Source organism: Nerophis ophidion, linkage group LG08, assembly GCF_033978795.1.
Source record: "Nerophis ophidion isolate RoL-2023_Sa linkage group LG08, RoL_Noph_v1.0, whole genome shotgun sequence".
In the NCBI taxonomy this organism is placed as follows: Eukaryota; Metazoa; Chordata; class Actinopteri; order Syngnathiformes; family Syngnathidae; genus Nerophis; species Nerophis ophidion.
The window spans coordinates 49,924,915-49,940,731 of NC_084618.1; positions in this window are offsets into that span (position 1 = coordinate 49,924,915).

The window sequence follows — 15,817 nt, forward strand, 5'->3', positions numbered from 1 at the left end:
TTGTTTCTGTTCCGTAAGCATGGAAAAGGTGTCATTTGTTCTCAGTTTGTATGATAAGCCTCTTTACAATCTTAAAATGTACCTCATATCTCCCACCATTCATGGCCGACGTCATGTGTCTCTTTGTTACGCCACTACATATGAATAGAACACAATTAGCCACACAAGGCTGCTCCAGTTCTCACCACAATACAATCAAGCTGTGTCAATCCCACAAAGCTGCTGGTGTTGGGAAATATATCCACTACCTTGTGGCACACTGAGACTTTATATTTGTTCCTACAGCTTACTTATGTGTGTGAGATAGGGAATCTCTTATATCCAGGTTACTTCTGTAATACTATTATAGTACACAGATCTGTATTGTTAAAATTAATTAAAGCCCTATCATTCACAGCTGTTTGTCCTATTTGTGGTGTAACTGCACACATTTGTTATAAATTTAGAGCTCAAAGGAATATGCAATATGAGGATTAGAACGTTGCCAACGTTGAGGCCTGTCTCACATTTTCAGGAAGTTTATTCCAGATTTTAGGAGAATAAAACCGAAACGCAGCCTCACCTTGTTTCGTCCTGACTCTGGACACCAGCAGGCGACCATTCCTTAAGGTTCTCAGAGCTTAAGATGGTTCAAATGTATTTCACATGTCAGAGATGTACATGGGCACATGATCATGAAAAGACTGGCACACAAGCAGAGCTGTTTTAAAGTCTCCTCTCTGAGCAAGAGGAAGTCAATGCGGTGGCCTGAGCACTGGACTAATATGGTTTGATTTTTTTTTTCTAGTCAGGACTCGAGCAGCAGCATTTTCGATGTACTACAGCTGCTTTATAGCTCGCTAAGTGAGCCCAGTGAGAAGCCCACTACAGTAATCTAACCAGTTGGAGACAAAGTCAAGAACTAGTCTTTTTAAGTCTGATTTAGACAATATTTGTCTGATTTTGGCAATATTTTTTGGTGGTTAAAAAAACTGCTGATACTATTGTCTAAATGTGGCTGTTAAAGTTCAAATCTAAGTTCATTGTTACCCGCAGACATACTTGCCAACCTTGAGACCTCCGATTTCAGGAGGTAGGGCGTGGGAGGTGGTCCATTGTTTGCTGCACACAACTTTGTTGGTTTTGTTGTTTGTTTTACGCTACCTATGCTTCACTATGCTAATCTTCTTGCTGTGCTAAGATAGCATCTAAGTTTTGGGGTTTTTCACCTTGTGTGTTGAAGTAAACAATCATCTTACCTGCATCTGCCTGACGTCCTATGCATCCTTTGGAATTGCAAACACTTCACAACATGCCACCGTACAACACCAACGTTTACCTACCGTCAGTGTCGTCTGCGTAGTTGTGGTAGGGTACATTGAAGCTGCATATTAGCTGGCCTAATGGAAGCATGTTCAGGATAAACAATAAGGGTGCCAGAATCGAGTCCTGCGGGACACAGGTCAGAGCCATTTGGTCAGAGACACACTAATTCCAATAAAGTATGTCATGAGATCCTATGTCCTCGAGATAGGACTTGAACCAGTTAAGAACACCCAGTTTTCTAAACTCTACTATCTCGACAAGATAGTATGGTCAACAGTGTCAAAGGCGGCGCTAAGGTCCAGCAGAACCAACACTAAGACTTTTCCAGTGTCTATGTTCAGGTGGATATCATTTGTCATCTTGATCAGAGCAGTTTAAGTGCTGTTGTGGGGCCTAAAGCCTGATTGGAAAGTATCAAACACATTGTTATGCAGAAAAAAGTCACAAAGCTACTGCCATACTACTTTCTCCAGGAGTTTGCCCAAAAATGGCAGGGTTGATATGGACCAATAGTTGTTCAGTATTGTGGCATCCAGACGACTCCTCTTTAGGAGGTGCCTAATGACAGCAGTTTTTGGGTCTTTTGAAAAGTTCCAGTGTGAAGCGAAAAACTAGATGAGCATATTGTCGCAGCAAACTGTTTGGCACAGACTTTAGAAATCTTTTTGGTAACTCCATCCATCCATCTTATTCCGCTTATCCGAGGTCGGGTCGCGGGGGCAGCAGCAATAGCAGGGAAACCCAGACTTCCCTCTCCCCGGCTACTTTGGCCAGCTCCTCCTGGGGGATCCCTAGGCGTTTCCAGGCCAGCCGGGAGACAAAGTCTTCTTTCTCAACGTGTCCTGGGTCTTTTCTGTCTAGGGAGGCGTTCGGGTGGCATCATGACCAGATGCCCGAACCACCTCATCTGGCTCCTCTCGATGTGGAGGAGCAGCGGCTTTACTTTGAGCTCCTCCAGGGTGACAGAGCTTCACACCCTATCTCTAAGGGAGAGCCCCGCCAGCCAACGGAGGAAACTCAATACGGCTGCTTGTACCCGTGATCTTGTTCTTTCGGTCACATCCCAAAGCTCATGACCATAGGTGAGGATGGGAACGTAGATCGACCGGTAAATTGAGAGCTTTTCCGCCTCAGCTCCTTCTTCACCACAACGGATCGAAACAGCGTCCGCATTACTGAAGACGCCGTACCTATCCGCCTGTCGATCTCACGATCCACTCTTTCCTCACTCGTTAACACGACTCTGAGGTACTTAAAATCCTCCACATGGGGCAAGATCTCTTCCCCAACCCGGAGATGGCACACCACCTTTTTCGGGCGAGAACCATGGACTCGGACTTGGAGTTGTTAATTCTCATCCCAGTCGCTTCACACTTGGCTGCGAACCAATCCAGCGAGAGCTGAAGATCCTGGCCAGATGAAGCCATAAGGACCACATCATGTGCAAAAAGCAGAGACCTAATCCTGCAGCTACCAAACCGGATCCCCTCAACGCCCTTACTGCGCCTAGAAATTCGGTCCCTAAAGGTTATGAACAGAATCAGTGTCAAAGGGCAGCCTTGGCGGAGTCCAACCCTCACTGGAAACGGGTCCGACCACAATCAGGCAGTCCGATACTCGTGGGTAACTCATCAAGGCAGAAAAGTTTTGATTTTAATCTTTTGCCTACTTTTAACATTTCTAACCTTGATGGTAAATGGTGAATGGGTTGTACTTGTATAGCAGTTTTGTACCCCTGTTTAAGGAGCCCAAAGCGCTTTGACAGTATTTCCACATTCGCCCAATCACACACACATTCACACACTGACGGCGGGAGCAGCCATGCAAGGCGCTCATCAGGACCCATCAGGAGCAAGGGTGAAGTGTCTTGCCCAAGGACACAATGGACGTGACTAGGATGGAAGAAGGTGGGGATTGAACCAATAACCCTCAGATTGCTGGCACAGCCACTCTACCAACTTTGCCACGCCGGAGCAAACAGGAGCAATGGTATCCAAAACATTTACAACATTTGATGTATATGAGTTCAACAGATCATGAACATTAGAATACATGTTTTTTAAAACCAAACTTTTCCATTAACTGTGTTCATATTCTGTTGCTGGTTTGGGTTTACCAGACAAGTTGAAGAAAACACAGAAATGTTCCGATGAAGCCGTATCGACAACATTGACGTTTGAGATAGCAAGATCATTAGTAATGATCGAATCAAGATTGTGGCCTCCCTGTTGGTGGAGCTTGTTTACATGCTGAGTTTGCCCAATTATTTCCAGGACAGCACTGGCCTTTTACATGCCTTTCAGTGGCTACATATACATGAACATTTGACTGTGATAATCAAACAATCAAAGTCGATGCACACAACATAAAGTAATTCCGTAAAATCATCAATAAATGAATTAGAATTTATTGGTGGTTTGAAAAGAGGGATATAGAGTACACAGAGTAAGTTTTATATCCATTGCAAATGACACATACTGAAATGACAATTAAGGGGTTGCAAATATTGTCCCTGAACATAGCACAAACCTCCCCACCCCTCTGGTTTTGTCGTGTGTCAAACACATAGTTGAAGTGAGTGGGAGTAGTTCCAATCATAACTAATTTGGTGGTGTTTTTGTGTAGCTATGTCTCAGTTAAAAACATAACATCAAAATTGTAAGAGGAAATACAATCATTAATTGAAAATTATTTGTTACTGTGTGATTGAGATTAACTAGAGTTGCACTGGACACCATGTTCTTCCAAGGAATGTGGATTAGATATCTCGGGTCAGATAATCTAACTGCCTGTCTCTTAATTAATCTATGTACTTCAATAATAGTTATTGTTTTAGAATAGACCACATTCTTATTGATTGATTTGATGTTGATCAGGGCAGAGGCCCTTAACATCCTGGACAACAGCATTGCCACTGCTAAGAATAACAGCTACGGGCAGCGCTGGTGGGGGAGTTTTTGTTAATTTAATAAGAGAATAATGGGCACGATATTTTTCGATGACAGAATCCTTGATCACGCCTTGTCCGGAGTAAGGGGAGTCATTTTAATCCCTGATTTCACCAGGCTCTCAAGTTGGTCAGGAAACCTCACGGGTGACGGTGGAGAGGAGAAAGACAGCGAAGCATCACTGAAGGGTGCAGATGCAACACGTGGGATCCAGGTCTGTGGTGAGGGCTGTGGTGAAGGAGATGATGATGGAGGACTTGCTGCATCACACTCCCGTGTTTGGGATTCTGGAGGTGTGGCTGTGGTTTCTGTGGCTGAGTCCTTTGCTGGGTTCCTAGATGGCAGAGGAGAAGGAATTCTTCTGTCGCTCCCTTTTTCTTCTCTCTGTGGCAGCACAGGATCCGGCCCTATTCTGATGCCTCAGAACGTGAAGGAGGTTTTCCGTTTGGTCATCTCACTCTATTTCTATTCAGATATTGGCGTTTCCCTTGAAACAGATCCTCTCTTTGCCAGAAGAGATTCAAGGTGTCAATAAAATGTAATCCTCTAGACTAGTGGTTCTTAACCTAGTTGGAGGTACTGAACCCCACCAGTTTCATATGCGCATTCACCGAACCCTTCTTTATTGAAAAACAAAATGTTGCTTTTTTTTCAAATTCAAGACAAACAAACAACATTTTTTTGTTGGTGCACAAAATTAACTGTGCATGACCATTCCCTTGTTCAAACAACAAAAGCAACACAGTGCATGAACTCAAAACAAATTACACACCTGCAAGTCAGTGGGACTTCTGCTGTTGCCTTTGAGAGACCAGTTCAGACATGCATGGCTTCATCTACGCAAGTGCCACTCTCATGTCATTTTCACAGCAAAGTATGATCCTTTTCTTCGTTTTTATGTCCAGCATCCTTGAAAAGGATTGCTTGCAAAGATATGTTGTAACACATGGTATAAAAAATTCCAGGGCTTATTTAGCAATACTGATCTCATGTTTACATCTTATTGTGCAACATGTGAATGTTTTAGTGGGAACTAAATGCGATATCTGTAAGGGGTACAAATTATTTCCAAGGCAGGAACCCCACCCAGACATACAATACTAGTACAAAGCTCTTGAAAAACAATATTTTTTAACACCCAGAAATGTGAGTGGGCCAAAACTGAGGTGTGTTACTTAGGGTACCATCTTGGCAACAGGCAAAATATGTTCTGGACCATAAATAACTTCATATTCTCTACGTGTTGCTAGTGTTACTATATCTAATTCATTGTGTAGAAATATGGGTAAATGACTAGAGGTACACTTCAATTACTTACCATGTTACAAAAAAGGTCAGTTACAATAATACATGATGTTGGGTATAGAGAACATTCAAACTCTTCATTCGATCAAAAATATTTAAATTAAACGATTTAGTGAATTTGCAACCAGCTAAAATTATGCACAGAGCAAACTATATTTCATGATCTGTTGCCCGGATCATGTCTTCGGTTTTGAGTTTTGAATTATTTGTGTGTTTACTTTCTGGTTTATTGAGCACCGTTCTCCACACCTGCCTGTGCTTAGTAATTAGTGTCCCCACCAGCTGTTTTGGTTAATCTCTCTCCTTTATATGTAACAGTCACCCATCACAAGTCACTGGGTCATTATTGGCTTCTCACGACATGTGGTGTTTTCTTGTTTTTACCACACTAAGTGTTGTTTCCACACTTAGACTTTTACGTTGTTTGCCATTGCTGATTGTTTGGCTCATTTGCTACACGCTATACTAGCGTCTAGGTTTTTGTACTTAAATTAAAATAATTCTTTCTTGCACACTGCTGCTGCCGCTTTCCTGCTTGTCCTTCTACATCCGTGAGGACACAACCGTCGCAGCAATGCGACCGGAAGGCAACACTATAACCTGCTACTCAAGAATGTACAACAATTCTTCTCAACTAAAGATTAGAAATTGGGCTTAAAACATTTGAATGCACATACAACCCTCAGACCTTTAGCAAATCAGTATGTGGAATGAAGTTATGGAATGGATTAGGCAAATAAGTTAAAGTACAATATTATCCACTTTAAGAAACTGTTCAAACTCAAAGTGTTTACAAAGTACATGGAAGAAGACTCCTGGGAAACATTTGAACCATATTGATCTTATTCCTCCATTATGCCAATCATAATGTACATAACTATTTTTTTATTACAACTTTATTGATTGTATATTTATGTAATTAATATGTATTTACTTACCCATTTTTCTATGCATTAATTTACCTACTAATTTATGGATTCACTGTTGTATTACAAATTGAAAAAAGTTAGGATTAGATAAGCTCTTCTTCTACTTCCTTTTCGGACATGCTGTAAAAAGAAACCGGAAACATGTATGTGGTGGGCGTGGCCTGCGCGCCTGCGGGGAAGGGGGGTGTGGCAGGGCCGGCTTCGAGGTTGGCGACAGGTGAGTGGATGACAGAGCTGAAAGTGTTCATCTAATCACCTGTCGTTCTGTTCAAAGGCAGCTGTCTGAAAGGACAAGCAGTTGGAGTTGGAGCACACGGCAAAAACGAAAGAAACAATTGCTGGAGAACACACGAAGGACATTCGCTAAAGCGGATGAATGACAGCTTTTTTGAAATATAAAACAAGAGTCAAACCTGATCAGCGATGTCTGTCCTCCATGATACATGCAACCCACACGATGATGGCAGGAAGCCTTCCACAGTGGCGCCGAACGTGGGTGGATCATTGGTGGCGAGGGAGGACGATCTCCTCCGGGCGTTGGTCGGCGAGTGCAGCAAATGGGTGGCAACCAGCAAGAAAAATTGTCAGCTCATGAAGGCGCTGGCAGACAAAATGATGGGAGGCGGCGAGGCGTCTGCAGACCAGCAGGGCGAGCTGACAGCCGGAGAGTGGGAGGCAACGCCGAGGACGGCTGCGGGACCCACCTCGGCGCCCCGCGACGGGGTGTGGGGGTAAAAAGGGAGGCACCGCCGAAGAACATGGACGTCGGGGGAAGGAGGACCGGCTATTCGCCTTTTTCCAGCGGCTCAAGAAGGCAGCGACGCGCTGGCTGTAGCCAGGAGAGGGAGATGGCCGACTACCTGACCAGAACATCCGGGAGCAGCTCGGAGAGGCGATCCCCAAAGGACGACCGACTGGGGCCGGTACCGCCGGCCACTGGACCAGGCAGCTGCGGTGACCCTCGTTGAGGACCACCTGGCCATCCACCGCGAGAGACAACCTGCATCAAGGGCCCACGGACGGAGCGCACAAAGAGAAGAAAAAAAGGAGAGAGCCTTAAACCGCATGATCTTTTCCCGCAGTTCCGGACTGCTGCCCCCAGAACATCTCCCGCGCAGACGGACCCTCAAACGCTTGGGCAGGCGTGCTGGAGGCGTGGGCGTCCCGATCTCGCGCGTCAGGGACCTCAGCAAGTGGAGGCGGGGCACATGGCCGTGGCGGCTGGCCCTTCAGTGCCCTCCCCCGACCTGGGTGAGACGTACGGTATCAAGGTAATATTACAAGGGAGTACATACCAGACGATGGTGGATTCGGGCTGCGGACAGACCATGATCCACCAGAACCTGGTTCGACCCGGGGCTTTGAGGCATGCAACACGGCTAAAAATCCGGTTTGTTCATGGGGATATGCACGAGTACCCGATGGTGCCAGTAGAAATTTGGTACGAGGGCCAAAAGCATAGGGTAGAGGTAGCTGTAAGTATGCACCTCTCGCACCCCGTAATTTTGGGCACAAAATGGCTGGGGTTTTGGCGCTTACTGACACAATGCGTAGGGGTGCGTTCACGGACCGTAGGAAAAGGGGGTTTCCGCGCAGTTCTCAGTGGCGAGGGGGGCCATCCGACACTGCTGAGCGGGAGCCGGCGGGAGCTTCGCGGGAAGCCTTCCCGGCCCCTATTTTCCCCTCGAGCAGTCTCGAGACGAAACTTTGCGCACTGCCTGGGACCAAGTTGATTACATCGACGGTCAGCCGATGCGCCCGGGAACAGCGCGGGTATTCCCTCACTTCTCCATTATGAGGGATAGATTGTACCGAGTGAGCTGTGACACCCAGTTGTTGGCGCCGAAACGCCGCCGGGAAATGGTTTTCCAGGCCTCGCATACTGTATTAATCTTATGGCTGGACATCTGGGGTATGATAAAACACTCAATCGGGTCAGGGTCCGGTTCTATTGGCCGGGCATCCGGGCAGACGTGCGTCACTGGTGCGCTGTCTGTCCGGACTGCCAGCTGGTGAACCCAGCGGCCGACCCGAAGGCCTCTTTGCGCTCATTGCCGCTCATGGAGGTCCCATTCGAGAGAATTGGGATGGACCTGATCAAACATGATCAGCGATGTCTGTCCTCCATGATACACGCAACCCACTTAATGATGGCAGAAAGCCTTCCACAATGTGATTTATCATATTGTATTTGTATGCATGTTCGAAATAAACCAACACCATAACTATAACCATACTACTCTGGTCTAAAGTAAACGTACGCGGACATGAGCACAATTTTGGCTACTCTACCCACTTCTGAAGGACACACGAGCCTGTCTTTCGTCCAGGCAGCACATGACTTTTCCATAGCTGGTCCCAAGCCTGGGTAAATGGTAGGGTTGTGTCAGGATGATTGGCTGAAAGAATATTAAATACAAATTTTATGATCATTTATCATATTGCAAACTTTGCACAAGAACTGCTGCAACACTGTGAAAGGTAAAGTTAGCACTAAGGCAAAAACATTATGATAGGTATTCTTGCTGATCCACCAATATTATATATCATATATATACACCATGAATTGATTAACGTGGACCCCGACTTAAACAAGTTGAAAAACGTATTTGGGTGTTACCATTTAGTGGTCAATTGTACGGAATATGAACTGAACTGTACAATCTACTAATAAAAGTTTCAATCAATCAATCAAACATATATATGATACATGTGTATATATATATATATATATATATATATATATATAAATATATATATATATATATATATATATACTGTATATATATATATTTGTGTGTATGTGTATATATATATGTATATATATATATATATATATATATATATATATATATATATACACACACACACACACATATATATATATAAATATATGTATATATGTATATGCAAGAAGTATCATGTATATATATGCATATACATATATACTCAAAGTTGAGTTGAGTTGAGTTTGTACCAAAATGAATACATGGATGATACAGCAGAGGATTGGGAGAATGTCATGTGGTCAGATGAAACCAAAATATAACTTTTTGGTATAAACTCAACTCGCCGTGTTTGGAGGAAGAAGAATACTGAGTTGCGTCCCAAGAACACCATACCTTCTGTGAAGTATGGGGGTGGAAACATCATTCTTTGGGGCTGTTTTTCTACTAGGGGGACAGGACGATTAATCCGTGTTAAGGAAAGAATGATTGGGGCCATGTATCGTGAGATTTTGAGCCAAAACCTCTGTCCATCAGTGAGAGTGTGAGGACTGGTGGGCATTGTGATGCCTGGTTTGATTCCCTCGAGGATGCGTTGACGTGAACACAACAAAGGTAGGATCTTAAAATATTTATTTAACAAAAAGGGAGCTCTGAACAGAAATACTGGAGCTAATAAAAAGGCAAACCAAAAACGCTAGTGTAAAAACTAGGAAGTAAAAATAGACAAACTTAAATAGCACGTTGGCACAAAAGAGAAAACAAATCATCAGTATGTAAACTAGACAAAACATGTGGCTTAGCGTGAGAAGCTAGCGAGAATAGAAATACTTGCGAGAAAGCAAATGATCAAAATCCAGACGTACAGTGGCGTGAAAGCAAACTATGAACCCCGACCGAATGAACAGAGAAGACTGGCTTAAATAGGTGGGTGATAATTAGTAGCAAGTGTGCGGGGCGAGACTAGCAGGTGGACTGATGAGTGACCATGGTGACAAAGCAAACAGGAAATAAGGAATCGGAGAAATATACAAAATGGAAAAATAAATAGTGTAGATCTGAGCAGCAGATCGCAACAGAGAGCTTTGAATGGTTGCCCAAATACTTATTTTCCACCATAATTTACAAAAATATTCTTTGAAATTCCTACAATATGAATTTCATGGATTTTTTTTCACATTCTGTCTCTCACAGTTGAAGTGTACCTATGATGAAAATTACAGACCTCTGTCATTATTTTAAGTGGGAGAACTTGCACAATCGGTGGCTGACTAAATACTTTTTTGGCCCACTGTACATATATGTATTTATTTATATGTATATATATATGTATGTATATGTATGTATATGTATGTATTATTTATATGTATATATATATATATATATATACATATATATATATATATATATATATATATATGTATGTATATGTATGTATTATTTATATGTATATATATATATATATATATATACATATATATATATATATATATATATATATATGTATGTATATGTATGTATTGCTATATTTTTGATTTATACTGTCCGTGAAAATAATGCATACATTAAACCGGTCCCTGGTGGAAAAAAAGGTTGGGGACCCCTGAGCCAAATGACAAAAATGAGCTAAATATTTAAAATACTTATATCAGCTGTAAAAGTGGGATTATATTTTTTAACACGGCATCCCATAAAGTTGCTGTTGTTGTTCAATGCCGGTTAGCGGTACTCCAAAAGTTAACAATAATACTACAACACATGCTCACATAAACAGATTATTGTTTTTTTTTCACAGAATCAACCCCTTTCTTTCTCAAATGTTTGTGTGAAAAAAAAAACACTTAACATGCTCACATAAACAGATTGGGGTTTTTTCACAGAATCAACCCCTTTCTTTCTCAAATGTTTGTGTAAAAAAAACCACGTAATGCTGTATGTTGTCTCAAGCAGATGCCTGGTTTATGTAGTGTTTTCATATACTAATAAAGGTCGTCACCATGGATATTTGTATTAGTAACATCATAGTTTTCTCATAACCTTTGTGTCATAGACAGAATGTGAAGAAATGTCAATATGTGCGGAATATACATCCCGATTGCGCTAACCCTCTCTCACTGCTGCAGTTTGGCATTGACTTAGTGCACTGTTTGCTCTTTGCTGTGACCTGCAGTGTGGGTATAAAGACACCCACAAGCCTGACTTGAGGTCAGGCAGAGAAACAGCCAAAGGATTGGAAGAATGTCACAGGGAAGCGGCAAATGATTCCATGCTCATGTGAAAAGCCATTAATCACAAATTGGTCCTGATCACAACCAAAGGTCAAAGGGTTGGACCCAAACTTGCGTCATCACTATCACTGTTTCCTCTATGCTTTCTTATTTTGACACTTCGAAGTGGACACATACTGTGTGCCTGATGGTCATGTGGGGTTTTTTTGGGGTTTTTTTTGCTCCTCATGTTTATTCTGTTTCCACATGTTCAATATGTTCTCAGCATTCAGTCACAGCGCGACTTTGAGTTTGGAGTCATGCCAGTACAAACAGCTTGGGCAAACCTGCTTTGAGAGCAGAGTCCATTGGAGCCACAGTCTCCTGCTAGCTCGCACGTGTGTGTGTGTGTGTGTGTGTGTGTGTGTGTGTGTCTGTGTGTGTGTGTGTGTGTGTGTGTGTGTGTGTGTGTGTGTGTGTGTGTGTGTGTGTGTGTGTGTGTGTGTGTGTGTGTGTGTGTGTGTGTGTGTTCTTGTTTTTTACCCTTCTTGAGACATAGACATGGAAAAGTTCCTTCCATATGAGGACCGGTGAACAAGTTAGGACCGCTCGTCGGGACCAGGATGGACCGCTCGCCTGTGTATCGGTTGGGGATATCTCTACGCTGCTGATCCGACTCTGTATGGGATGGTTTTCTGTGGACGGGACTCTCGCTGCTGTCTTGGATCCGCTTTGAACTGAACTCTCGCGGCTGCATTGGATCCACTATGGATTGAACTTTCACAGTATCATGTTAGACCCGCTCAACATCCATTGCTTTCTGTCCCCTAGTGGGAGGGTGGGGGTGGGGGGCGGGTTGCCCACATACGTGGTCCTCTCCAAGGTTCTTATAGTCATCATTGTCACCGACGTCCCACTGGGTGTGAGTTCTCCTTGCCCTTATGTGGGTTCTTCCGAGGATGTCGAAGTGGTTTGTGCAGCCCTTTGAGACACTTGTGATTTAGGGCTATATGATTGATTGATTGATTGATTGATTGATTGATTGATTGATTGATTGATTGATTGACCAAAATCCTAGTTTGTCAGGCTTGGACTTGGTCTTGGTTTGTTTTCCCGTGGTGCAAAGTGAATGGAGTGGAAACGGCGTGAAGGTAAAGACATCTTTATTTTAACACTAAAACTAAAAACAGGAACCAACAAAAAGCGCGCACAATGGCGGTACAAAAAACTGGGCTATGAAACAAAAGACTAGCACAAAGGCTATAAACTACAAACATGAAACAAAAACACTTGCGCAGTGGCATGAATAACCAAAACTTACATGGACAAAATGGACAGCATTTCAAGGCATGAAGCAGATAATCGAGGGCGTGAATGAGGTGGTGTTGCCAGACTGACTAACTGGTAACTGTGGCTTAAATAATGAACATGATAAGTGAAAACAGGTGTGAGACAAGACAGGTGAACTGAATGGTCGTCATGGTAACAAAACAGGGAGTGAAAAAAAAAAAAAGGAACTTAGAGTCCAAAGGACCTGGTATTCCTAGGGAGTCTCCCATCCAAGTACTAAGCAGGTCAGAGACTGCTTAGCTTTGAGAACAGATGAGATTGGGGATGCTCAGGGTAGTATGGCCATACAAAAGTCAAGATCGGATATGACAGATGAAAACTAAATCAGTTGACATGGTAACAAGACAAACAAGGAAATGCAAAACAGAACTAAATGTCCAAAAAACTAAACATAGCATGACCAAAACAAAACATGAACCATAGGCGTGACATAGTGCCAATACAAAAAACCATGGCATTAATAGAGAATGTCTCATTTGCACCCCTGGTGGTGAAATCTATCAAAATTAGGGTGGTTCCAAAATTGACTGTGTGTTGGTTTTAAAAGTGCTCTCCCATTGGTCAACATATGAAATAACAAGTGCGTTAAAAATTTTAAGTGCTCCCCCTTTGGCCAACATAGGTAATAATAAGTGTGTGTAAGAAGTTGAAATGCGCCCACTTTGGCTTTTACCGCTTATTCCCTTTGGGCTTGCGGGGGGCGCTGGTGTCTATCTCAGCTACAATCGGGTAGAAGGCGGGGTACACCCTGGACAAGCCGCCACCTCATCTCTGGGCCAACACAGATACACAGACAACATTCACACTCACATCCACACACTAGGGACCATTTAGTGTTGCCGATCAACCTATCCCCAGGTGCATGTCTTTGGAAGTGGGAGGAAGACGGAGTACCCGGAGAGAACCCACAGATTCATGGGGAGAACATGCAAACTCCACACAGAAAGATTCCAAGCCCGGGATTGAACCCAGGACTACTCAGGATCTTCGTATTGTGAGGCAGATACACTAACCCCTCTTTCATCGTGCTGCCCTGGCTAAACATTGTTATTTTAAATATATATATATATATATATATATATATATATATATATATATATATATATATATATATATATATATATATATATATATATATATATATTTATATATATATAGACATACTGTAATAACTTGAAGAAAATAATGAATATTAAAAACCATCCATCCATCCATTTCCTACCGCCTATTCCCTTTGGGGTCGCGGGTGATGCTGGTGCCTATCTAAGCTACAATCTTGCGGAAGGCAGCGTACACCCTGGACGAGTCGCCACCTAATACCAAAAACCATTTACAAACAAAAAATTCTAAAAAAAAAATTAAAAATAGAAGCTTACCTTTTTTTATGTGCATAGTATTTATATATATTTAATTCTGTAAATGAAAATATTTACATATCTAGAAAAAGGTGGTTCCAAAGAGGTGGGCATTTTTTGGAGGTCTCAAGAAGTCCAGAAATACAAGAATGTGTGTGTGTGTGTGGTCCAGAAATACAAGAATGTGTGTGTGTGTGTGTGTGTGTGTGTGTGTGTGTGTGTGTGTGTGTGTGTGTGTGTGTGCGTGTCTGTGTCTGCCTTGTGGTCCTTAATGGCATAAGTGAAATACATTTTATACTACTCTGTATTACCTTTTCCCATCTAATGTGCTCTATGCATCCATCCATTTCCTACCGCTTGTCCCTTTTGGGATCGCGGGGGGGTGCGGAAGCCAATCTCTTGCTGCATTCGGGCGAAAGGCGGGGTACACCCTGGACAAGTTGCCACTTCATCACAGTGCCAACACAGATAGACAGACAACATTCACACTCACCTTCACACACTAGAGCCAATTTAGTGTTGCCAATCAACCTATCCCCAGGTGCACGTTTTTGGAGGTGGGAGGAAGCCGTAGCACATGGAGGGAACCCACAAAGCCATGAAGAGAACATGCAAACTCCACACAGAAGGATCTCGAGCCCTGGATAGAACTCAGGACTACTCAGGACCTTCTTATTGTGAGGCACATGCACTAACCCCACCACCGTGCAGCCTAATGTGCTCTAAGTGACTAAATTTCTAAATAATTTCCAGGGTTGAGGCTGCCAAAATGTTTGTAAAAGAGCACGACTAACACTAACTTGGCCCTAGTGTGTGAATGTGAGTGTGAATGTTGTTTATCTGTGTTGAACCTGTGATGAGGTTTCGACTTGTCCAGGGTGTGGTGTGGTGATGGATGGATGGATGTTGTGGAGCCACTGTTGATGTGCTAAAACCTCTTTCTTCTTTAAAAGCTACATACAATAATAACTTGTATTTTTTCAAGCACATAATAAATATTAATGAAGTGGTAATTAAATTAGTGTATTCTTGGTTGCCAAAAGTGATTTGAAGTAATAGTGTTAACTTGTATTGACACAGCTCATCTGTGCGTACATTACTAGACTAACCCTTAGAACAGGGGTAGGGAACCTATGGCTTGCGAGCCAGATGTGGCTCTTTTGATGACTGCCTCTGGCTCTCGGATAAATCTGAGCTGACATTACTTAACACGATAAATAATGAATAATTTCACTTGTAGTCAAAGTGTTGAAACTATTGTTCAAAAAATAAAACCTGCTCATGCATTTGAATCCTTCCATCCTTTTTCTACCGCACTTGTTCAAGAAGTTGCATTAAGGGTAAGAAGTGATTTATTTATTATTGGTTAATTTAGGGCTTGCCCTCCTGGGGGTTCTTCAGACCAACTTGAGAGCCTGTTTCAGGGTTACAATATTTATTATTTTTCAACAAGTCTCTCAGTTGCTTTCCAGCAATTGTCTTCTTCTCTTTCGTTCTCGCTCACGCTCTGGCTCCAGCCCCAACCCCGTCTCTCCTCCTGGCTGCTGCTTTTAAACAGAGCGACAGGTGATTAGATAACAAGGCCCAGGTGGGCCTTCAACGCACCTGTCGCTGATTTTGAGGCCAGTCCTGGCAACACCCCACTTCGCTGCAGGCCGCAGGCACCGCTGCTGCCCACTGCTCCCCTCACCT